This window comes from Pan troglodytes, chromosome 3, assembly GCF_028858775.2.
Source record: "Pan troglodytes isolate AG18354 chromosome 3, NHGRI_mPanTro3-v2.0_pri, whole genome shotgun sequence".
Classification (NCBI taxonomy): Eukaryota; Metazoa; Chordata; class Mammalia; order Primates; family Hominidae; genus Pan; species Pan troglodytes.
Window position 1 is genome coordinate 134,533,419 of NC_072401.2, and position 25,197 is coordinate 134,558,615.

General features: G+C 35.2%; 2 pseudogenes; both read left to right on the forward strand.

Annotated features, from left to right (window-relative positions):
• Positions 1 to 1,301: 1,301 nt before the first annotated feature.
• On the forward strand, positions 1,302 to 2,132 carry LOC134806965 (R3H domain-containing protein 2-like; annotated as a pseudogene).
• Positions 2,133 to 2,239: 107 nt separating this feature from the next.
• Positions 2,240 to 3,234, forward strand: LOC129143896 (R3H domain-containing protein 2-like; annotated as a pseudogene).
• Positions 3,235 to 25,197: the final 21,963 nt, after the last annotated feature.

Here is a 25,197-nt window from a genome sequence, read left to right on the forward strand (position 1 = left end):
AAGAAAAGCAAGAAAGTAATTCCCATAAAGTCATAATAATTCCAATGAACAGGAATGAGGTGATCCTTAAAGGAAACAGTATACTTTAGAGTTCTGGGAATGTTCTATGCCTTGATATGGGTAGTAGCTACACGGGTGATCACTTCATAATTTTTAATTATATCATACATTAGTAATATATATTTTTCTGTATATTTATTATATTTCACAATTCAAAAACATGTTTTAAAAAATTTGGTCATGCTCATTTTAGTGAGCTGAATAGTGGCCCTCAACAGATACGTCCACCTGTAACTTCAGAATGCAATTTTATTTAGAAGAAGAGTTTCTGAAGATGTAATTAAGATAAGGATCTCTAGACAAGATCATCCTGGGTGATCCTAAATCACCCAGGGGTCCCAGTGGATCCTAAATCCAATGACAATCTTTCTTATAAGAGATAGAAAAGGCAACACACCCAGACACAGGGAAAAACGCCACGTGAAGGTGAAGGTAGAGATTAGAGTGATGCTGCCAAAAGGTAGGCGAATCCTTAAGCTACCAGAAGCTGGAAGAGACAAGCAACAATTCTTCCCCGAAAGCTCTGGAGGAAACTAACACCTTGATTTTGGAGTTCTCGTCTTTACAACTGTGAGAAAATAAATTTCCATTTTTTTTTAAGCCACCAAGTTTGTAACTAATTTTTAAAAGAAGCCCCAGGAAACAAATACATGCATCCAAGCAGACAATATTATATAGTGAGTTATTTAGATTTTGTACTGTGGAGTTGGTCTTGAGTACAACTCTGATTCAACCACTTACAAGCTTTTTAATCTCAATCTCAATCTCAGTTTTCTCATTTGTAAAAGGAGAATAATCTTATCCACCTCAAAATGTTGGGAAAAAAGGTAAATAAAAACATTAAAAGACTTCAATGCACTAGCACATATTAAGGGCCTAAATAATTACACACATCTATACCTTCTCCCCACAATAAGCCATAAAGAATGGATTATTCTTCCTCTATGGCTAAAAAGAACTATGACCTGAGGGTTATGGAACGAGCCAACTCCTAGTAAGAACATCATATTAGGAGATGAACGCATTAGAATATTTTAGCTAACCTTGTATTAATAATATGCTGAATCAAATTAATATGCTGTAGTCTTATTTCAGACCACCAAGCCCTAGCTGGGGCTTACCTACACAAAGTAAGGATATTTCTCTACCACACAGGTCTTTATCATTCTCATCTCTGTTAGTTATTGATAATTTATTTAAATACATACTACTGGTGTATATCAGTCTTTCACTGCTGGTCAATGTCTAAAAGTAACACTGCTCAAAAGATCCTCTGAATTAATGAAAGAATCAGGAAAAAAAACTGATGGTAGAATCTATAATCAAAGACAAAATTACATCTAAGACTCCAGGCAAGAAAGCAATTGAGAAAGAGGGGAAGATATCAGTTTGACTCAGGAGACACAGAGATGGACATCAAATATGGTCACATCAGAAAAAACAGCCAAGTCCAGTTCCAAGTTGAAGTTGTGTATAGCCTAGCAGAATGTGAGAAGCCCTCCACCCTATTTGGTGATGGGCTAAGGATATAACTCAACTGCACATCAGTTGCCCCTCTGATAAGGAGGAATAAAAGTCCTCAAAGGAAGTCTCTGAAAAGGAAGACAAGGACAAAAACAAACAAAAAAAAGGTCCTAAGGAAGATGTTGTCCAGAAACCCAAGCCAAAATTATACACACTCCGCTGGAATAGACTTCCGTGAATTTCTTGTAAGAACACTGAAAAAGAACCCAAAGAACAAAATGATGCTACTAATATGAAAGTAGGAGATTCTGAAATTTATTAAAACGATAACTAATTAAGAGGTTCCCTCAGATGACTTCATATCACTGGAGGCAATTACACTGGATAGCTGCCTATTTGGGGATGGACCACAATGTTGCTCAAACTTGAAAATCTGTCATCATCAACAAAACCAGTAACATAAGACTGCCTGAACAGAGTTTTCAGGACATATAAAGGATGAGAAGAATATAGAATTTTAGCAGAGACTGATTCTCAAGAGAAACAATTCAGTACAGAATGAGATTGTCTGGAACAGATATCTACATGACAGCTGGGGATTAGCTTAAGGGGCTGAGCTGCCACTCAAGGCGCTGAGCTTTCCCTAAGCAGCCAACAGAGCAGCATCAATAGTGAACTCAAATCTTCAGAGCCATGGCCTTGAAACATGTGATCCTTTGCTACCAAAGCCAGCTACTTCAGCAGAATCTCCATCTTCACCTGACTATAGCATTGGAAGCAGTAAAGATGGCAGTGCAAGTAGGATCTCCAGGCCAGGTATGGCACTAGGTGCCCCGGAAATGTGCAACCAGGTAACCTCGTCCCTGTCTGTCCAGGGCCTTCTCCCCTATACTGCCCAGCAGTAGCAGCAGCAACTTCCTGCCCTCCCACCCATGCCTCAGCAACAGCCTCCCATGAATAATCGCAAGATCTCACAGGCAGGCAACATCAGCAACCCCTTCGGAGAAATAAGCCTTTACCACTAAGATTCTACAGAAGCAGCTGACCCATCCTCCCCTCTGTTCTGGTCGCCACTTATCTTTCAGCATCCTCAGCAGATAAGCTTCATTGCAGTGCAGCCCTTCCCACAGGACAGCTCCTCCCCATCTCCAACTGTTCCACTCAGCAATTCTGCCCAGAACTACATGCAGCCCCCTCAACAGATCCAGATTTTTCACTGTCCTCTTGGACAGTATTCCAATTCCAACCAGAAATATTGACCTCTCTCTCTCGCCCCGTGGTCTACAGCTCCCAACGTGGTCAACAGCTACCTCAGCCATCCTATAATGGTTTATATCCCATAATGCCTAACTAGGAGCAGGCAGCTTATAGAGGCTTGAATGGGATCCACAACCCCAGTACCAGGGCCTGCTCAGCAGCCAGAGAAGCAGAATGGGGGGCCAGATGCAAGCTTGGTCCTTCTTACCAAAATGTGGTCCAGCCTCCCTTCCAGCTACCCATGCTAGTCCCTGTGAGCCAGTCTGTGCAAGGAGGCCTCCTGGCAGGTGGCATACCAGTGTACTATAGCCGGATTTCACTGAATCAGCAAATGGTATGAGCCCTTCTGTATGTAGGGTTTCTCCTGGCTCTGAGCAGTACCAAACGCCTGAGTCTCCCTCTTTGGCTAAAAAGAACTATGACTTGAGGGTTATGGAACAAGCCAACTCCTAGTAAACAGAAGAGGGGAAGGACCGGCACAGTAGGGGCGGGGGCAGGGTGGAGGGGACCGGAGGATCCTGACAGCACAGAGGCTTGAAGAAAGGAGACAGACCCTCAAGTGGAGCCTAAGATAATGGGGATACAGATGGAAACAGGCACTCACTGGCACTGAATTCCATCTTGCTCCCCTGCCATGGGTCTCTTCTTTTCCCCTGGATGGTCCCCTCTCCTTTTGTCTCTTTCCCATCCTCTTCAGTCACTTTTTATCTCTTCTCCCACCTTTTCGATCTGAAAGGAAATAATTTCTTTCATATGTTTTGGTCAGGTAGCATTGCGAGGGTCCCACACGCCGTTATTCCTCTATTTATTTACAATCCCAAGCTTCCTTTTCTCTTTTGGTCTTTATGAATATATTGGAAGGACAAAATTAAGAAATATAAAATTTATTTCCCCTTTCTCTTACTTCCGGCATCTTCTCTCCCCAAATACCACAGAGTTAAAACTTGGGCTTCTTCAACTCCCCAGAACACTTTATATTGTTTAAGGTTGACACTGCAGTAATAGACACAGTGTTTAGTTGCACATACAGATGTTGGTTGGGCATATTCAATGTGAAGTTTATTTAATCTGGTTTCTTGTTTGTTTGGGGGTTATTTGGAGGAAAGTTAGCTATGTATTTAAATATAAAAAAATTCTGTCACTGAAAAAAATATGTAGTGATCAGCTTCCACTTTGGAAATGTAATTAGAATGTGCCCCTTCAGCACCTGATCCTAGATAAATTGTTTTGAAATTTGTCACCATTAAAAAGTGTTTTTCCACTGAAAGCATACTTACATTGTTCATTCTAACACCATCTCACCTTCACTGAGCTCTTTAACTTCCTAATTTAAAAAAATGTAAATTAATTATGTCTAAGAGTTAAGATCCCTCCTAATGAAGAAGAGGTAGTGGGATAGATTGAAATTATGAGTTGAGATTGGGGCATTGGTTAAATTCACAGCTCTGTGTCTCAATTAACCTTTCAGGCCTACAATTTTGCACTTACATAAAAAAGATGATAATACCTAAAGTAAAGGATTAGTGCACATACATTCATTAAGTAGAGAATCACTATATCGCATCATTTAAAAATTCGACTTGGTCATCAGGCTCATCATGTCCCCCAGTTTTGACTGGCCTCCTTTGAATTTAACTTTTCTCTCTCACAAACCCTATATTTCTGAGATACTGCCCTGTCCCTCATTTTTCATTCAAGTTCCTTGAAGGATTTGTCTCTACTTCTCTTTAGTTCCTCATCTGCATTCATTGCTCAACCTGCAAAAATCTGATTTAAAAATAAGATTTTTAACATACTTTTTCTGGTTCATATATGTCTACATTTCAAAATGCAATCTATGTGTCAGTAACTTAATTCACAACTGTCAGGTACCTACTCCTTCCTCTATTCTTTTATTTTTATTTAAATACAGAAAGCTGGTTTTTAGCCTGTCGAGTTACCATACAGATTAAAAGACTCTATTCCCAGGACTTCTTTGTAGCTTCGTGAGATACAATAAATTCTGGCCAAAGAGATGTAAACAGAATGGTGACGGAGGTTGATTAAGTGTTTTTAAAAGAGAAGGGTGATGTCTTCTTACTTTATTCCATTTAGCTATTGGAGACACCATTGTGATGAAGCATTTACATGCAAAATTTTGGATCTCATAAGAGGAGGGCCAGCCCTTGGGATGGCAGAGTGGACATCTGGAAAAAGCCTGGATAACTTTGTTGAGCTCAAATTAGCCTGAGTTGCCTTCCATAGCCTTTTTCGACTAGAGTGAAATAAATTTTGATTTTGCTTAAACACTTGTGATATGGGAATATTTCTGTTCTGTGTAGCTAAGCTAATCTGATCAGTTCTACATATTTGACCTAGACATCTCTGATGAGCTGCAGTACTGTATTACAGGCTGTTGTTTAATATTTTAAAAGAACCTCAAGCTTAACCTGCCTGAAACCAAATCCAACATTTCTCACCCAAACTTCTCTCTTTCCTATATTTCATACCTCAATCATCAATGCCAGTATCTAGCCACTAATTCAAAAACATTAAACTACGTTTCATCTTCCCTTTGTAATGGAAAATAGCCAAAAATACTATCACCAAATAATTTTTGAATTCATTTGCTCCTTGAATTTACCTCCTTTTCAATAGTATATTCTTTTTATCTCTTCGTCAGTTACAGCAATTTAATAGTATATATCAATATGCTCACTGAATCATATATTTGGGTAAGACATTTTATGATATTGGTCAATTTTATTAATATTTTATTAACAATCATCAATAGTGATGTCTAAAATTCATGTACAATAACAGTAGCAATTATTCTAGGAATAAGCTAACCATAGATTGCAATACCACTGATAGGCTGTCTCATTCATTAACATTGTTTTTCATATTTGGAATTGAGTACTACAGAAAATCAATTAAACATTCTGGTATATTGTAGGAATATTTCTTTATTGACTGAAGAATTTAGTCAGTATATAGATATATTCATTTTCAAATCAACTTTATCCCAGTGGTGAGAAGACAAGATTTGAATTCCATAGCTAGCAAGTAACCATTTCGTCACGCGAACACTTTGCTATCTCAGCTAATGCAAAGTGTCATTAATGTGAAGTCACTAAAATAAAATTTGAAAATTGTTGAATTACAGAATAGTTTTACAAAATTGAAGTTGCACTGAGTTCTGGTTGAGCATGTTTTTTCTCAATTGCATTCATGCGACAAGTGAATGAATGCAAAACATTCACACAAATACAAGAAAGGGAGAAGAAACTACAGCAGATGAGAGATGTCAAAAAAGTTTTGGTAAAAGAAAAGTAGATAGATACATAGTAACGGATACAGTATAGTAAAGAAAGCCAATGCCAAAGCTCCCTCAAGGGAAAAACCAAAGGAAGCAAACCAAGTCCTTCTTTGCAGACCACTGAATTACTCAGAAATGGGAAATACTAGTGACTTGTAAAGAACTGCTAAAGCTTGTGGGATGAGACTGAAAATAATGAGGTTTGTTGAATGACAGGAAAGATTACTTCTCTAAAAATACTTTTAACTTTCCTACCAGTCCTTAAAGTAGCCCTCTCTTCTCAACACACATTAACTTTATGGAGATGTTAAGCAAAAGAAGGTTTTATCTTTGGATCACCAGACACAGCTGACAGGAGTGGAGGGGAATATGGGAGCCAAATAAAAACAACAGGCTTAATATGAACGTCTGCATCAACAAAAATGGAACTCCCCAGCCAATTTCATACATTCACCTGCAGGATATTAGAAAATTCTTCTCTATGAACATCAGACCAGGATAAATGGGCCCTAAACATTTATACTTAAAAATAATTAAGTGACTCTCCTTACTGTGAGGTATACCAGCCATTTGCAAGCTGACTCATGCACACTAAGCATCCAATCAACTTTTATTCTGAGCAGTAAATCAACATTTTTGTTCAGCATTCAAAACTGAATGGATGGTCAATGAGTAACACATATAAACCAGTCCTCTAAATGAAAAATGGTGAACAAAATCAATAAATAGAAAATAAATCTTGGATGAAAAAGAAGAAACATAGAAGGATAATAATTCAAAAGAAAATATTAATTTTTCCAGAGACATAATAGAAGACATGTATCCATAAGAGCACAATGAGATTATTAAAAAAGTAAACTGAGAGTAAAAGAAATAACTCTTAGAAGTTACTGCATGTAATAACAGACATAAAAATATCCACAGAAGGGTTGGACGGTCCAGTTAAGAATACATTTTAGAAAGCAGAAAAATCACAAAGATATGGAAAATAGACAATAAAAGGTAATACAATTCGAGCACTGATTTAAATTTTAAGGAAAAAAATTCAACAAAAGAATAAAATCATGAAATAAATGATATCAAAATATTTTCAAAGATTGAAAGATATTTATCTTTCAGAATGTACAAAGGCCTGCTGAGTACTCAACCCAGTGAAATGTATTTTTTTGTTTGTGTTTTTATGGGGAGTGGCACACAGGATGTACCATTTTGAAATTTTGGAATACCAAAGATAAAGAGATAATCACAAAATCTTCTGGAGAGATTAACAAGCAGAACAGTTCACATTAGACAGATCTGGATTTAGAATCAGAACGTCCTAAGATTTAGAAGAAACAACTTCGTCATTTGGAAAAATACTAATTTCTAAACTAGAATTCCATCTTCAGTCAAATACCATGTTCAATAATGTTTCTCATAATTGTAGAATTTCAAAAATGTAATGCCCATGATTCCTATCTCATAAGTTTCTGGAGGAAATGTTTGCCAAAATTAAGAAATAATAGAAAGAGGATAAGCAAAAGACTGAACACATGAAAAAGGCAAAAGGAATGTCTGGGATGATGGTGATAGGAAGTCTGGGGTTAGCAGCTATGTAGCTGACCTAGAGATCAGCTGTTCCAGAAGCTGGCATTCAAAAAAGGAAAAAAAAAAAACAAAAACACCCAGGAGATTACCTGATGTCTTTGTACTGACAGGATTTATAGTGTTTCTGGAGTGTTGGAGTGGTAGGTATATGCAAATTAAACACATGATAAAACAAGTCATAAACTCCAATAAAAACAGTTGCTCAAGAAACCAACTGTATTCAAAGTATAATACTAAGCTCAGATAAAAGCAAATTTATATGCTCATAATAATGTAAACACTAAATAATATTTTAACCAAAAAATATAATAAAGCTCTTTTGGGATAATGGAGAGAGAGGAAGCATGTTTTTATACGTATGGGCAGATAGTTAAAAGAAATCTCACTCTGAGACATTAATAGAAACATAGATTCTAAAGTAGAAAATCAAGAAACAGAAATATCAGAGTACTGCTTGGGCCATGCACAAATACCAGAAGAAACAGCTGAAAGATTCACAGTATTGCCCCTGGGGATTGGGTATCTTGATAGGGAGGCTAGAGCAATAGATCTCTGTTTTGTTCACTGCACTGTTTGATTAAAATTCTAATGTATTACATTGAAAAAAAAATTTAAGTATTTTTAAGAAACTGTAATAATGTGAAGTATGTTAAGCTCTAGAACAACCAAATATTTCTTACGAAGATAAATGATATAATTAGTAAGTTGTAACCATGACATAAAGTTATTGAAAAATAATGCTTTGAACATTTTCAACTATTCTTAAAATTTTGAAACCTGCTCATTTCTAAGTATGTATACTTTTCCTTAGTATATACATAAGTATATATGTATACTTTACATACTTAGTATGTATACTTTTTTTTAGCATACCCTCTTTTTCACTGTCAAAAAATCATACTAGACTCAAATTTTCAGAAATTCTAAATTAATGAAGTACAAATTAATGTCTCATATCTGTTAGGCAGAAAAATCTCAAATACTGCCATGAATTCTGCATTTGAATAAATCTCAACTGAAAAGTAATAAAACTGAAAGTAATCTCTGCACAAGTCTAATGCATAAAAATGTCACTATTAAAATTTTTTTAAAAAAGATAAGTCTCCATTAGCTATCTGAAGTTGAGAAAACACATAAACAAAAATGTTCTCCATTCTATTACTTGTGCATTATCAGGAGACTTCATTTCTGCAATTTATATTCCCACAGTCGTGTGCTAATTTTATGAAGAGTTACTCTGTTGCCTTTTTACTAAAGTGAGAGGACAATGAAAATATTATGGGATTGGCCTGTAATGCATTTGTAAAGGTGAAAACTTAAAGTGAAATCAAATGGGACATAGGAAATCAAATGAGTTTAAGGATTTAACTATAACCATGGAATAAAAGGTTATTCAGTTTTGCAAATTCAAAGCAGTCTCTGACGAGTCTAATTTAATGAATAAAATTCTTGTTTCTTTTACAATAGACCTTTAAACTATTTCTACTCAGCAGTCTTAAAATGATTTCATTAGGAGGTACTGGAGTTATTAAGCTGAAATGGCAGCTGCTGTTTTTCTTAGTTTCCTTTATTCCATAAAAGGATTGGTAACTTACATTTGGCTTCAAAACACTTCACTGGCAACTCCCCTCTGCTTTTGTTTCTCTCCCAAAAGTTTAATCTAATTTAGAGTTTTCAAAGGAGATAGATAAGGTTCTTTTTAAGAGTAATTAAAAGCGTGATGCCATTCATTCACTGATTTCTAAACTGGGACTTACCTTTCAAAGAAATATTAAAGTAAAATAGGTAAAGTTTATCTTAGTAAATACAATTATCTGGGGAAGGGAGGATCCATATGTAAACTAAGCTCTCTGTGCCTGTGGTTTAGCAATATCCACAGGGAAGACAGATTAAGTAGCTCTCAAATTGCATTTTGAATTGTTCAATGGGTGTCAACACATTAAATCCCTTACTCTTAAAGATCTAGTTGATATATTTTTATATTTGAATACTTCTTTATTGTAAAAATATACTCAGTGCTTTCTGGTAACGAAATAGGTTTGATACTGACCCTAGATTTGACCATAGATTTACACAGGTTCCAACAAAATATTACTTAGACAAAAGTGTATGGTCTGGAATCTTTTGGTGAGCCATTTTAGAGTGAACAAAACTAAACCAAATGAGTAGGGAGAAATGTAAATGACTTTAAAAATCCTCTGATTCAATTAACTAAGGGCAAGCTCTCATACGTTTCACAACTAAGGATTCTTCTGAGGATACAAATAGGCTAATTAAATAGGTAACATTGTGCCTCTTAATTACTCTCATTTCTCCCAGAAAGACATTATATAAATTTAACAATCTGTCTACAGACACTAAGACATATAGTTTCAACTTTATGTGATGAAATTAAGTTAGAAACCCATCTACAAGTAAATTTGTATAATTCCATATATCTTCCGCTAAAATAGAGCTCATTGTATACAGAAGGAAGAATGATTTAAATGTGATTGAGAAAGTTTTTAATATATTATAATTGTAAATATATTAATTCATTGCACTATAAGCCTATAAATAATAGAAAATTCATTGAGAAACAGGTTTGCAGCTAATGAGGCATGGCAAATCAGTAAGTTAAATATATATGGAGTAGTTTTTAAAAGTAGATTGAATACAATCTGTAATGATATAATGTATCCATCAGAATCTAAAAATAGATAATACATACAAAAAAATTTTCTTTATCAAAGCACTTTTAAAATAACTAGTCAAGGACTTCACACATTACTGAAATTATTATTTTCATTAATGTAATTTGTTATTTACTTTATATAAATATGGACCATTTCATAGAAATCTTTCTGAAATGAATTAGAAAATATCTCTGCCTTATTAAAAGGCATACAGGTGACAATATTTAACATTTTCTTCTTGACTGTCATCATTATGAACATCACATATGTAGAACTTGACTGAATTTATCCAGGTTTCTGTTTCTCTAATATTATTACGTCTAGTGATAGTCCCACCTTTATCCTGGGATCCATCCCTCCTTTTCTAGTCTACATACATCTATGACCCAGACATAACTAACTGGTGGTTCAAAACTTGGGTACTCACACTGGCCCTACCATCTTACCACTTTTCCTATGAGAATATTTTTATCCAGAAAAGTACTTGTAAGCACCTACCACAAAGTTCCAACCTAATTATTTCATGTTTTTCTAAAATAAGTAAGTACGTGAAGACAGTAAGCAAATAAATAAGTAACCTTGGGTGGATAGACACACTGGTAGAACAAAACTATGAAACTAGCAGGACAAAATCTTCCAGAGAACTACACGAAATGAGCATTTTGTCACTACAGATTTTGCATGCAGAGGAAATAACATTTTCTAAGACTAGTGCTTATCTAATAGTATAACCAAATGAACTGAGAGAAATCTTATAAAATGTATATTGGAAGCACACTGAACATGTGGTACATTCCAAAAGTGCCCATTATATTGACTTTCAGCATCTTTAAGCATTTTCGTTACTACTTGACTACAAATCAGACTTTTGCAAAGGCCAATCAATGGAGGCACACAGAGTAGTCAAGTTTGACAGTTCACTGTCATCAGTTTCTATATCAAATTTACTTGTTCAAATAACAGTAACTAGATTTGTCTTTGCTTTTTATTTCCTTGCGTGTATTTTACTGTTAGCTACTCCCCATAAATGATAACGGTTTTATTAAGGTAAACAAGAAATTCCTCCAAGGGTTCCTGCTGGGTATGCAACATCCGGAACCAACGTTCTATCTCCACTGACACTTAAAATACTACCTCAAATTTCTGCAAAAAAAGACAACTATTAAAAAATAGAAACTTATTCAAAATCTCTTTAAAAGCCTTCTTGCCATTAGAATGACAAAGTTATTTCAGTGCTTCTGCCACCAATTTAGTGTTTGGGGCAAATTGCCTAGTGGGAAAACATTCAATTTGGTGGCTACTGAGAAATCAGCTTTAAAGCAACTCCTGAAGGAAACCTTAAAAAAGAACAACCAAATTTTTGTTTTTGTTTTCTCTTCTCACGGCATAACAACCATATTCACTTATTATCCCATTCAACCTCATATCTGTATTTTATAACCTCCACAAATTTCATATGAAAAAGTGCTTAACTTAAAATTAAGAGATTCCTTTAACTTGCTCTGCTTTTTCTGATCTCTATGGCACTTTTAATGTCCTAGCATTCAAGATGATTTATTTATCTAATATACTTATTTGATATTTTTTGTCTATACACACACACAAATGAAGGCAAGAACATTGTTCACTAATGTGTTCAAGCATCTTGGCATATTACAGGTGTGCTATATATATTTGTTGAATAAATAAATGAATTAAGTAATTAATCAAAATTTCTTGCCATTTTTCATTTCAAAGTGAAATTACATGGGGCATTACAAGTTACTAATTTCTGGAAGGCTCTATATTATATAAATGTGAGTCCACAAAAGTAAAGGGTCTAATATCTAGATTATCATACAGGTCCATGTAGGCACAACGTACATAAATGATTTTTCCTAGGCCCTAGCTAAATATGCAAAATAAGTCAGTTGTACTTCTATGGCAACATCCACATCTCGAAGATGTTTATTTTATTATTTTACTTTAACCTAGGCAACCGTTTAAGTATTGAAATCTCAACTAGTACATTTAAAATACTTTTTAGGGAGACATATCCTGTGGGACTGTGGTAGTTTTAGGTCTAGTATTAGTTTCAGGTGAAAAGTTGCTCATTCTCAACACACTATCTGACTGAAGAGCTATCAAGGTGAGTAAATTATTCAAAAAGGGAAGATAAAACCTGGGGCCCATTACATGTCTCCATCCCAAAAGAGACTCTTTGATCGGTCTCCTATTTTAGCAGATTTTCATGGCTTCACATTTTAAAACGAACTTAGTTCAATACATTTAACTAGAATCTCCTTGGGTTTCTATAGATGTATCCCTATTTTTAACTCCAAATGCTGGAGTGTTCAGACTTTCAAATGCTGAAGAACTATATCTTATCAAAAAGCAATAAAAATTCATTGAAAAGTACTTAAGGAACATACAAGTTTTCAGACTCTATCTTTAAGGACCTTGAAAAAGAACACGGAAATAATATGAAGAAATAGTTTCAATCTGGCTTTATTTAAATCTGCTTATTTCAGATAAGAATCAATAATGTTGATATATCTGCTTGTGTTAAATGGTGCAAAACAATTGGCCAGCATGAATGCGAGCAAATGCAAACAAGAATACCTACTGGAAAATTGTAAGTTGATTATGAGTCAATAATTATAAAGTAATTGAGTATATTAAAATGAATAAACAAATTATGGTGAGGGAAAGAACAAACAAATAAAACAAATAAAAATCCCACACTCGGGCCGGGCGCAGCAGGTCACGCCTGTAATCTCAGCACTTTGGGAGGCCAAGGCGGGTAGATCATGAGGTCAGAAGTTCAAGACCAGCCTGGCCAACATGGTGAAACCCTGTCTCTTCTAAAAATACAAAAATTAGCCAGGTGCGGTGTCAGGCACCTGTAATCCCAGCTACTCAGGAGGCTGAGGCAGGAGAATTGCTTGAACCCGGGAAGCAGAGGTTGCAGTGAGCCGAGATTGCGCCACTGCACTCCAGCCTGGGCGACAGACCGAGACTCCGTCTCAAAAAAAAAAAAAATATATCCCACTCTCAAGAAAACACAAATAGGCCAGGTGTGGTGGCTCATGCTTGTAATCCCAGCACTTTGGGAGGCTGAAGTGGGAAGATCTCTTCAGCTCAGGAGTTCAAGACTAGCCTGGGCAACAGAGTGAGACCTCATCTCTACTAAAAATAATGATTATATATATATATTTGTTTGTTTGTCTGTTTTGTTTTGTTTTTTGTTTGTTTCTTCAAGATGCAGTCTCGCCCTGTTGCCCAGGCTGGAGTGCAGTGACGCGATCACGGCTCACTGCAACCTCTGCCTTCCGGGTTCAAGTGATTCTTCTGCCTCAGCCTCCCAAATAGCTGAGACCACAGGCGCGTGCCACCACGCCCAGCTAATTTTTGTAGTTCTTAGTAGAGATGGGGTTTCACCATGTTGGCCAGGCTTGTCTTGAACTCCTGACCTTGTGATCCACCTACCTTGGCTTCCCAAAGTGCTGGGATTACAGGTGTGAACCACTGCGCTCGGCCAAAATGATGATAATATTAAAATTAGCTGGGCATGGTGGTGTGCGCCTGTAGTGCCACCCACTTGGGAGGCTGAGGGGGGAGGATTGCTTGAGCCTTGGGAGTTTGAGCCTGCAGTGAGTAAGACCCTGTCTCAAAACAGAAGAAAAAACAAGTAAACATAAATAAAAACGAAGTAATGTTTACTTATCAGAGGTTTATTCTGTAATGTCAACCCTACACTGAGAATATCTCATTCTCAATTTCCTCCTCTACACATGAGAAATTTTGATTAGATAAAATAATTTCAGTTTCAAAGGAAAAGGGGTGTCACATTTTACAAGGTTCAGTATGTAAAACAAAACAACAGGAAAAGCATGCAGGGCACCAGAGTTTGACCTGTTTACCTCACTGACTTTCACTTACACCACCCCATATGTGTCTGAATAACTGTCATTAAAACCTTCAGATACACTTTGTAAAAGTTTCTCGAAGGAATGAAGTTAATAGAATGCTCTAATGCTCAACATTTTTATTCTCCATGAGATGCCACAGTATAGCTATCGATCATCAATTTAAGGTTTATTCTCTTTCTTGATACCATATATAATTTTCTCATCATTCTCGTGAATATAATACTTTCAGGGTGTATATCAGGCATAAAGAACAGCAATTTTGTACTTAACTTTCTCATAGATAGGTATCATACTTCAGGATAATAAATCAGAAAAGTATTGCATTTTCACAACTTAGCAGTCAAAGCATATTTGCTTGTAACTTTTAAAACAGAAAATGAAAGAGACAGAATAAAAAATTCTCTGTCATTGGCTTGATATGTAATTTTAAGAGTTCATTTAGTTTTAAATTCTCATTTTAATATTAAATCAAGCGGTCAATGAGTTTTATACTCTTTCAAATGTATCTTTATTTAGCAAAATTTTTTAAATGCATCTTAACTAACATTCAGAATAAACTTGAGATTCAAAATACTTCTCACCAGCATTCTCTTATCAAAGGAAGGCTATTTGGTGTTCTTATATTAAGACCATAAACAGGAGGTGGTTAAGAAACGGGGCTAGAATGACAATAAGCTTAAATATAAAATTGTTAAACAATTGAAAAATCTTCTGTCTACCTGCAGTAACACATGGAATTTAGCTGTGTATACTGCCACCTATAATTCACTGAAATATAACACATTCTTCTTAGATAAAAGAAAATTCACAAATGTTCCTGAATGCAATAAAATTCTGCAAGGACAGTGTGAACATCAACAATTTAAGACAAAAGCACCATATTAAATAGAGGTCCTTAAATATCATGGCATTTATCTTTTTAATTAATTTTTAAAATTAAAACTTTAAGCTCTATTAACATTTCTGCTATTACCTATAAAATTTTTCTTTGTATACAATAGATCTGATTTTAAAACAGAGACATAAATAGGAGTTACTGTTACAGTCCCCAACCTAAGAATCAGATCTCATGCTCCCAAGCATACCCTTATTTTAAACATATAAATATTATGTAAGTCATGAGAATGCCAGCTAAACCCAAACTACTAATTTTAAAGAGAAAAAAGAGAAACATTTTTACTTAGAGAAGCAATTGTTTTAAAATTATAAATGAATTTTCCCATCTCAACATAGCCTAGTTCTGACACATTGTTAAAAAGAATAACGATAAAGATCAATAGACTTTTAAAATAAACAAATCATGTGTTCTAGGTTAAATATTTACTCATTCTTTGCCTTTCTGAGATAAATATAATCTTATTTTAATTCTAGGAAAAAATATAATTAATCAGATAAGAACCATTATACTAAAACAAATAAATGAAGACATAAAAAACCTTTAGGAAAATTCCAATGTGAATTGCGATAAGAAATAAATAACCATCAAAAACATCAGCAACTTAGATTTTCAGTCAGAAGAGAATTTGTCAATGCTATCCATGCATGTTAGAAATAACAGACCTCAGGATTCCAAAATATACTGTCTACTTGGGCCCTGAAAACCAGCTTACTATCTTTCCAACTGAAATAAGCCACCTTCCAGAGTGTCTTGGATTTTAACACCAAAAATTGGGTTTTTAAAAAATCCTCTTAATGAGGAATATTTTAAAAGGCTAACAATTCTACTTACCCCTCTTGCTACTCCAATGTCAAAAGAGGCTTACATTTTAATAACAGACATATCCAAAATTTTCAAGCCTTACTTTCCCCATCCAGAATCTTCATCTGTTGCTATCATCACTGGTTTCACATGACTAGGGCTACCTAGGTGTAGCTCCCAAGAGAAGGTTACTTTCCATTTAGCGTCTTGCATCACGGAAAAAACTTACCATTTCTGCTGTCCTTCAGAAACTTCTGTTTTGTTTTGGGTTTTTTTGTTGGTCTGTTTTTGTTTTTGTTTGCCTTGGGGAGTAGATATGAAAAGGTACAATATTAAGCCCAGTTTTAAAAAACATACCTGAGTGATATAAATATTCAGTATGCTATAAATTTAGTTATCCCGTGGTTTTATATATTTAATGAATGCTTAAATCTATCCGTAATTAATATTTGTATATTGTATAAAACGAAAAAACTAAACCTTCTTTTTCACAACGGTTATGCAAGTTCTCCACTGTAATCCAAGTATACGCTGTGTGTAGCATCATCTGATTTTGTGATCACTTCTGTTTCACAGATCTGTTTCTATTTTATTATGACAAAAACAAAGTTTTAACTGCAATGTCATTTTTTCCTCACGTGTATGTGTGTGCACACATGTGAGCATGTGTTGTACATTTCCACTTAAACTCTTGCATTCTGGACAACTGACCTATGCTTTATTAGGTGGCCAAAATACACAGTTAAGTATTTACAAACTCCATAATATTTAAACCACAAACAATATGAGTGTGTCAGTTATGGAATAAAGAAGACTGGGGTTAGCCATCAACCCAAGAGAAGAAAAAAGAAAATATACTATGGCAACCAACGTACCATATTTGAACTGAAATATCTCCATTTCAGCAGGGTAAAGAACAGAGACACTAGAAGCTAAACAGTGTCCCCTCTGACTTGAAATTCAAGACATCATTTTAAATCTAACAGGTCAATCAACCTTTCTTTTTAACTTAACCCTGCAACATGCTTCAAAATTAAAATACCTCCTGATTCTACCTGGGGCAGCAAATATCTTTCTGTATCAGCCATACTTACTCTTAACATCTAACAGTCTCATCTCAGGTGGTTTCTTCTTAGTATAACATCATGACCTTATAAAATGAACAAAACAATTCAGAATATTGGCCATTGTACTTACTCTCTCTATATAAATATGTTTCATATATAGTTATATGAAATATTTATATATTCAACATAGTATTATGAAATGAGAAGAAAATCTGAAAACAAAAGAAAATTATAAGAAGAGATACCACTTTTGAGTAGTGGCAGTTTTGAGAAATGCACTGTATTAATTGGCACTTGTAATTAGGTATAGTGAATTTTTCATTTTAGGTAAAGTTTCTTAAAAATAACATTTTAAAAGACTTGTTACAAATCAGATTATTAAAAACATAGCTTGTGAAACTGAGGTATAATATCTTAGAAATATATTTTAAAACTTAAAACAGAAAGGTAAAAAGTCAAGCATTCATTCATCCAGTCAGCACATCTTCATTAAGTACTAATTAGTTATGCAGCCAACAAATCCATCAAAAACTGTGACCAACTGAATGCTTGTCAGGTTCCTTGGGCTTAAACAATACTTTTACCACTGGTGTTATCCAGCAAAATGTAAATATATTATTGTTAAATTAGGTACTTGGTTAGGTAGTCTGACTAGGTATGGTTTAAAAAAAAGCTTTGAGAAAATCAGCAATCAGCACTTTACCATTAAATTAGCAGCAGCTGCCAAGGTTCTCAAATATATATGCTAAGGAACAAGCAATAATATTAAGTTTTAGCATAATTCTAAGACTGAACATTGGCTATTAGCCCAAGACATACCAAAAGCATTGCTCAGGTGTGAATGCTGAATAAAAATCTCACGCATTTCCATTGACATCAAATTGGCCAAGCTTCTAGTGGAGATGGGGAAAACATAAATCAGTGAAACAAAATTGAGGACTGCTGGAATTATGCATTTAAGCAACTGGGTCCAAATTCAGGATATTGGCCCATAATTGAATACATTCATTTGCTGTTTCTATGACCTTTCTAGAAAAGTGTTCTTGCTATCCCTGCCTTCATTTCTTTACTGCTCAAGTCCATCTAACCCTATTCAGATATTTCTTTCTACCAATCTGCACCACTGTTGCCATTAAAATCATAACAAAAGCTGTCCTTCTCTAGAAATTTTTGCTTAATTTATTTTATCCAAGTGTTTTCTTTATTCTCCATGCCTTTAGCACTCATAGTCATTAAATGTTTTAATAATTTTCATACTCTTAATGAAGTTATTTAAACATATATATATTCCTTATCAAATTGATTACAAAATCAAGGACTATGAAGTTCTTGAGAAACATATATCATAATTTACATTTATTTTCCATTCTCTCACTATTCCTATGACTAGGCGCCAATGCAACACCAATGCATGTTTTTGAGAGTCTTTGCCTCTCAAATTGTCATAATTACTAAAGAGAATGTTAATAAAAGCAATCATAGGCAGAAAATGGCAAGGAAAATGCTGAAAAGAAAGTTCAAATACAATTGAGGCTTAAGGCTCAGAATTGGGTATTCTAATGAATTCATTCTATTTTAGGAGGCTTATTTTTCACCAATTTTTTTTAATTTTGAGAATTTTAGCACTCATTAGCAGGAATAGAGGAGAAGGTATTAAGATATTACTCTAAAGAATTGGAAAAAAAACTAAATGACTCTATCAAATTAAAGCCCTTTAGTAATAAAATTTTGATAAATATTTAAATAAAAAACTTTTAAAATGAATGAGCTATCTGCTTACAAAAATGATTTTTATAATCTATCTGCCTATCAGTTTCATCATATAAATTTTAACTTACTGAAAATAAAAGTTTATCTGAAAGAAAGCAAGTAAATGTGATACATAATTATGGGAAAAGCTCATAATTGACTTTTATATTTTTGAAGTTTAACTAAAATTTAGTTAGTTGTTTTCTTCACTTATCATTTGCATCTAGTCTTCAAAATCATATTGCAATTTCCCTCAAAATAGGGACACTAAATGTTTTGGTATCTGCTTAGTAAATAATATATATTTGATAAAGGAAATAAAACCCCCAAGAAAATTAATGCCGATTATTCTCAACAAATATCTATTTATAGACTACCTCATCCAAAACATCTTACCATACAAATAATTAACATTTACTGAGAATCCACTATAGGATAAGAATTTTACCTATATCATTTCAGTTGAAGCCTCAAAATAACAAGGTCAAGTATCATCATAGTTTAATAAATGTTTCAAATGTTTGACACACTTAATAGGGCTTCAAAGTAATTTCTCCAAGTTCAAATATTTAGAGAAGCAAGAATATGAACCCAATTTGGTTTAATTCTCAAAGTTATGTTCCTCATAAATTTACCATATCATCTCCTGTCATAGTCGGGTACCTTCAGAAATGAGTAAAAAAGATGTATAACCTACCCTATAGAGCCCATTATGTATCCTCTGAATTACTGAGTTCACTTCTAAAATAAACATGTTTTTCTTCTGTCAGTTCTTATACCAAAATATTCATATAAATTTTACTTATAGTAGTAAATACGATGCCACAATCATCTTCATTTGATTATGTCTTTCAAAATTTAAAGGTATTTTTAAGTTCCTGTCCATTTTTCTTCTGGCATGAATAAATTTAATTTTTTAATTTTCAAAACTTTATAATTAAAACCATTTTTAAGCAACATTGAGGATGAAATTAGCATGAAGTGATACTTGAAATTCATTTAACAAAAACACATTTCCCTTTTTAAAGACTGCTTCAGAAATGTTTACAAAATAAACACCAATATTTGCACCGTGTAAACTGCGTACATTTCTTGATTTTCCTTTGCTTTCAGTCTCTGATGAATTAAGAGAACATGGCATACTTCTGGGATCATTGATCAGTGTTCTTTAGGAATGATGAGGCACAGGTACCTTTCTTTTGAACTTGTTTCATCAATTTTCTTGTTCCTTCCTTGAAATCTATGATTTCCACATTGGGCACTTCTGCATGAGAAAAAGATGACTGCTTATAATATCGCTCTCTTGTAAGAAAACATATTCAAGCTTTGTTTCACTGATAAAAATCCCTAAAGAAGAAAACCCTCAAACATATTTATGAATTCCTCCATCTCTCAACTCAGTAAAGTACTAGCCAATTTGACTAGGATAAAATCAGCATTTCTGTCAGTCAAAAATCTGGATTAACTCCATTTCTAAGTTAATTTGAGATTTTTGTTTGTTTTACCTCCTAAGTAAATTCAATTCAGTTAGACTGAAGAAAGCCCATGGGGTAATAAAATGACCCTGTATATGGGCAGCAAAAGATCTGGATTTGAATTCTGTAATAATGTAGTGAGTTACTTCAACTCTGAACATCCTTATAACATTAATTATAATGTTGGGATAATAAAACCTATATAGATGGAGAATACCAAATATAATTTACATAACAATTCTAGGTAAATATTAAGCTGTTTAAAAACCATTAGTAACTTTCACCTAAAAAGAATAGATGAAATTGCAATAAAATAGAGGATAAAGTACAGCATTTGCCAAGCCCGTTTAAATAAGATATCATGGAAATCATGTTTCTTATACAAAGAGTTATACTAAGCAGGCAGTGAAACTGAGAGAAATACTTTTTTTTTAAATTGAAGTATCTGTTTTACTGTTTGTTCTGATTTACTATTTTAATTCTAATGTAATTCTAATTATTAATGTAATTCTCAAGCTGTGTTTTATATTATTCTGATAATGTCTGTCCCCAATAATGTTTTAAAACTCTTCAGAATATAGCTCTATGACTTGCAACCCTAATCACGATTTGGGTTCTTATTCTTATTATACAGAATAATCTTATTCTGTATTTTAAAAATCAAGGGGTTTCCTTTTAAGAAAATAGTTTACACTTCCCAGGCAAACACTAAAACCATGCAGGTTTTGTATCACTATCAAATAAAAAGTAAAACCATTGGGTAAGGAAAAAAAAGAGCTCTTTCTAGACAACTTCTCTCTTACTCATATGAACTTGATCAGGACTTGCAATTAATTTTTGAAATTGTTCTGTATCGACCTCTATATTTGAAGCTTCATTTTCTGTCTCTGGGCCATGTCAGTAAAACCCACACATCTCCCTGTTAAGCAAAGCAGCTGGCTTTTTAAATGTGATGTCTTTTAGTTCTTATTTACAATCCTAATCACATCATTGATTTCAGTAATCTTTCAGTAAAAGTAGTTATTAATGCTGTCAAAAGCAGAAATGGGGATTCAATGTTGTTTTCTCTTTTTTTAAATAAACCTGGATAATTAAGATTAAGCCTAATAATGTGACTTTAGAGGCCTCTGGGTGATTAAGCAGTTTCCTGTGGTTGAGGATGCAACACAGCACAGACACCACCCTCGCTTAAAATTCTACATACCTCCCAAAAAATAACCACTTATACAAACCACAAACGGTTAAATAAAAATGCTAGGAGTAGTCAATCATCATAACACAAAGGAAACTAGATTTTTGTATTTTTCAGACTCAAAACACAAACAGCACATAAAATTTTATTTGACTGATTTTTTTTTTCTGTAATTTAAGACAACCCATAGTGTGTATTTTGTCTACTAAGGCTACAAAACTAAGGTGCCATGACCTTTTTACTAGCCCAGGTATGTTTCTAATGCTCTAAAGAATAAAACAATGATCTGAAAAAGAGAGGATAAAACAAATATGAAGAGGTTAAGAGACATTTTGGAGAAATAAGATATTTTAATATCCAAAGCAACGGAAGAAAAGGGTAAGATGAGGTAATATATTTTAATTTTTAGAAAAAGAAGTCATAAGGCAATAAAGACTGTCATTTTGAATGAAATCCATTTATCTGCATTCTGAAAGATAGTATGGAACAAACAAAAGTTTTCAAAGGACTATTTACCACCAAAAGACACAATACGTGAAGAATCTGACAAGAATGCATGTTCAATGTCTGTCATCAACCCACCTCCCCAAAACCAAAAGAAAATATATGCACACACACACATATATATGCATATGTATACACACACACACACACACACACACTTTGGAATCAGTATCACAAACCAGTGCCCAATTTAAAAACATTCCTGGACCTCTTATTGATCAATTTCTCTTACAGAAAGGAGCAGAGTATAGTATCTGAACTGAAACAGTATTATTAGAAAATGATATTGTGAGCATTAGGATGTATAATTCATGTTGCTTTCATTTGCTCAGACCATTGTAAAAATCCATAAATCATTTTTTGTTCATGTATTGCTTAAGTGCAATTTGTCATTTTGCATTAGAGGGCTGCTTCAGCTCATTCAGTGCTTTTAATTCACTGTTTAGAGTTTAACAAAATGTTGTCCCTGCTTCATAACTGAAAAGGCACTGAAATGTGAAGCCACCCCAATATTAACTAGGTTAAACAAAATGGAGAAGCACATTTCTACTTTCAATATCAAGATAATGGTGCTTGATGATGGGATATCTAGTATTTTCAATCCCAAGAACAAGGATTGGTTTGTTCTCTGATGGGCTTGAAGGATTAAAACACAGTAACTGAAGAGTTACCTGAATACTTAAAATTGCATATGCTATAAATCTTTCCCAGAAATTCCAGTCAGCATTCACTTTTTACTATAGATGAACAAAAACTAACACAATGTTTGTGGCATTGGTTCCAAAGCCTTGTCTTCCTACCTCTTAAGTTAGATTACACTACCACAAATAAACCTATTTCATGCTTACCCATAAAAGATGCAATGCACTTTGGGTCTTTTGTATTTGTTCTCTGAGCTGTGCTTGCTGAGAATGACAAGTGCCAGGAACAACCATCTAGGTCAATCCTGGTGGAGCCTGGTTATTGATAAAGTAATTTTTCCTTCCAATTCTAAAAAAAAAAAAAAACTTCCCTCAAAGCTCTGGGCATGTAGCAATAATAAGAGGATTTAGAAACAAATGGCTTTCAAGTCATGTTAAATCACTGCAAACACTCATTTATCCAAAGGCTGGTTAACAAACTTGTTTCTGCCCCACCCTTTGCAGCAAAGGGCAGAGAAGAAAGCAATCCCTTAACCCAGTTTCAAAGTTTGTAAAACACACTTGTGGGATCCTTAGCGCCCCCCTGTTTCTGCTGCACTTAAAGCCCAATGAAATAAAAAATGTGCACTATCACTCTAATATATAAACCTGGACTTTTATGAAAACTGATTTTGATAACCTCCCTCCAAATAATAAAACTATTCCTCTGTTTCTTAGGGTGCAGTTTGTCCCGGCTCAAACAGTTTGCGCTCCTAGGGGGTGGACGGGGGAGGGTGAAGAAGGGATTACGTACAAAATATTTCCTTCTCCTTTTCCGCTCCAGTAACGGGGGGATTGAGGAACACAAAATATACATGATGCTCTACACTTCAAAGAGGTAGTCAGCCTCATTACTGAGGCTGCCGTATATACAAACCTCATCTCACTAAATTCTGGGGTCCACGGGAGTAAGAATGAAAAAGAAAAACGAAAGGCAGGGATCTGTTTGATGGACACAGCAAGGGAAAAAGTAAACCTGTTACATTTTAGAGGCATTTTAAAAGGCAAATTTAAAGTGTTGTTTTGTTTTGTGGGTGACAGGGTATGGTTGTTTTAAAGGCTCTAGGGTAAAGGGGCACAGAAGGCTATTAATGCCACTATCTGATCTTGGCTCCAAACAAAATGCTCTTGGAATTGCCCTTGGCTGGAGCTATCTAGCGGGAGGCGGAGGACCAGGCTCTGTTCTGTTCGGCCGGGAAGAAGACCCTACCGTCACCCCGCCGGTCCCTGGCTGGCGCCACAGAGACTAGAAGTCGGAGAGGCGAGACCTCTAGGGGGCCTGGGCTCAGCGACGCTGGTGCGGACACAGACCCCTATGACCCAAGAAATCTTGTAGAGCCCCCAAAAGGCGAGCTCTCCAAAGCAAAATTCTCTGGCCTGCCCTATGCTGATTTCGCCGCTAGGAGACGCCTGTAACCCACGTTTGCGGAGAGAGTTCCATTCAAACACATCTGCTACCAAAAATAAAAATAAAAAATAAAAAAAATAAAAGCAGCTCAAGTGTTACAGTGGATGTAGTGATTATTTACAGGCAAATCTGGCCATCTCATCTCCACCTCTGGAAGCTCTCTGGCTTTCAGCATACGCCCCAAGTCAGCTCAAACTTCATCTACATTTCGGGGGTAGAAATCCTCTTCCCCAGTTTCTGGATCTGCATTGTCATTCAGCTGCATGTCTCTCACATGCAAACACGCGCGCACTCGCGCGCACACACACAAGTGTTTCCATACGTACAAATGAACGCATTAGAAAATTACCGTCATTTTTTAAAAGGCTCCAGGATTCTGACGAGTCAGCTTGAAGAGCTCAAAACATTTCATTTCAATTCTGCAGATCTGAAGAAAAAGAAAGGGGGGAGGGGTGGAAGTACAGATGCAATACCGTATTAATATTCAGATACACTATAATCTCCTTTTCATTGATCCACAGGTCCCTTTATACACTGCCGCTCCATTCTCAGCCGCAGACGTGATGCTAAAATCATTTTAACTGCAGCGGTTTTCGCTTGGCTTTGGCCAGTCTTCAATTTACTGCAGCTGGAAAAGGATTAGCCATTTTTGCTGGCATCCTTTCCTTCTAAGCGCTCAAAGGCAGGACCCATCTTCATGAAAGAGCCAAGTGCGGGGGCCGGGGGGACCCGGCGTTGCGGGGAGTTGGGGCGCGTAAATCAGGGCAGTAGACGTGCATTCGCGGGACTCTCAGAAGCACGTCTCAGGCTACTATCACACCCATGGACACTAGCCCTCCTTAATTCCTTGCCAGGAGGAAATGGCAACGTATCTCCAGGTCGGAAAACGACTCTACTTTTCCCGCAGGTTGTGGTGGTGTATTCTTGGGTCATTCATTACCAGAAAGCAGCAAAGGACCTTCCTATCTCTTTGCATATGAAGGAGATTGAATAGGGGCTTCTTTCGTGAATAAACAACAAATTCCTTGCTAGTGGCCCATTAATTAAAAATATATATATTTATAGATCTTTCCTTAGAGAACTGGCATTCTATCCACTCTCCAGCATTAAAGAGTTCGCGCTGTGTTTTAACTTCACAAGAACTAGCTATGTGGATGTGCCGCGTTGCCCC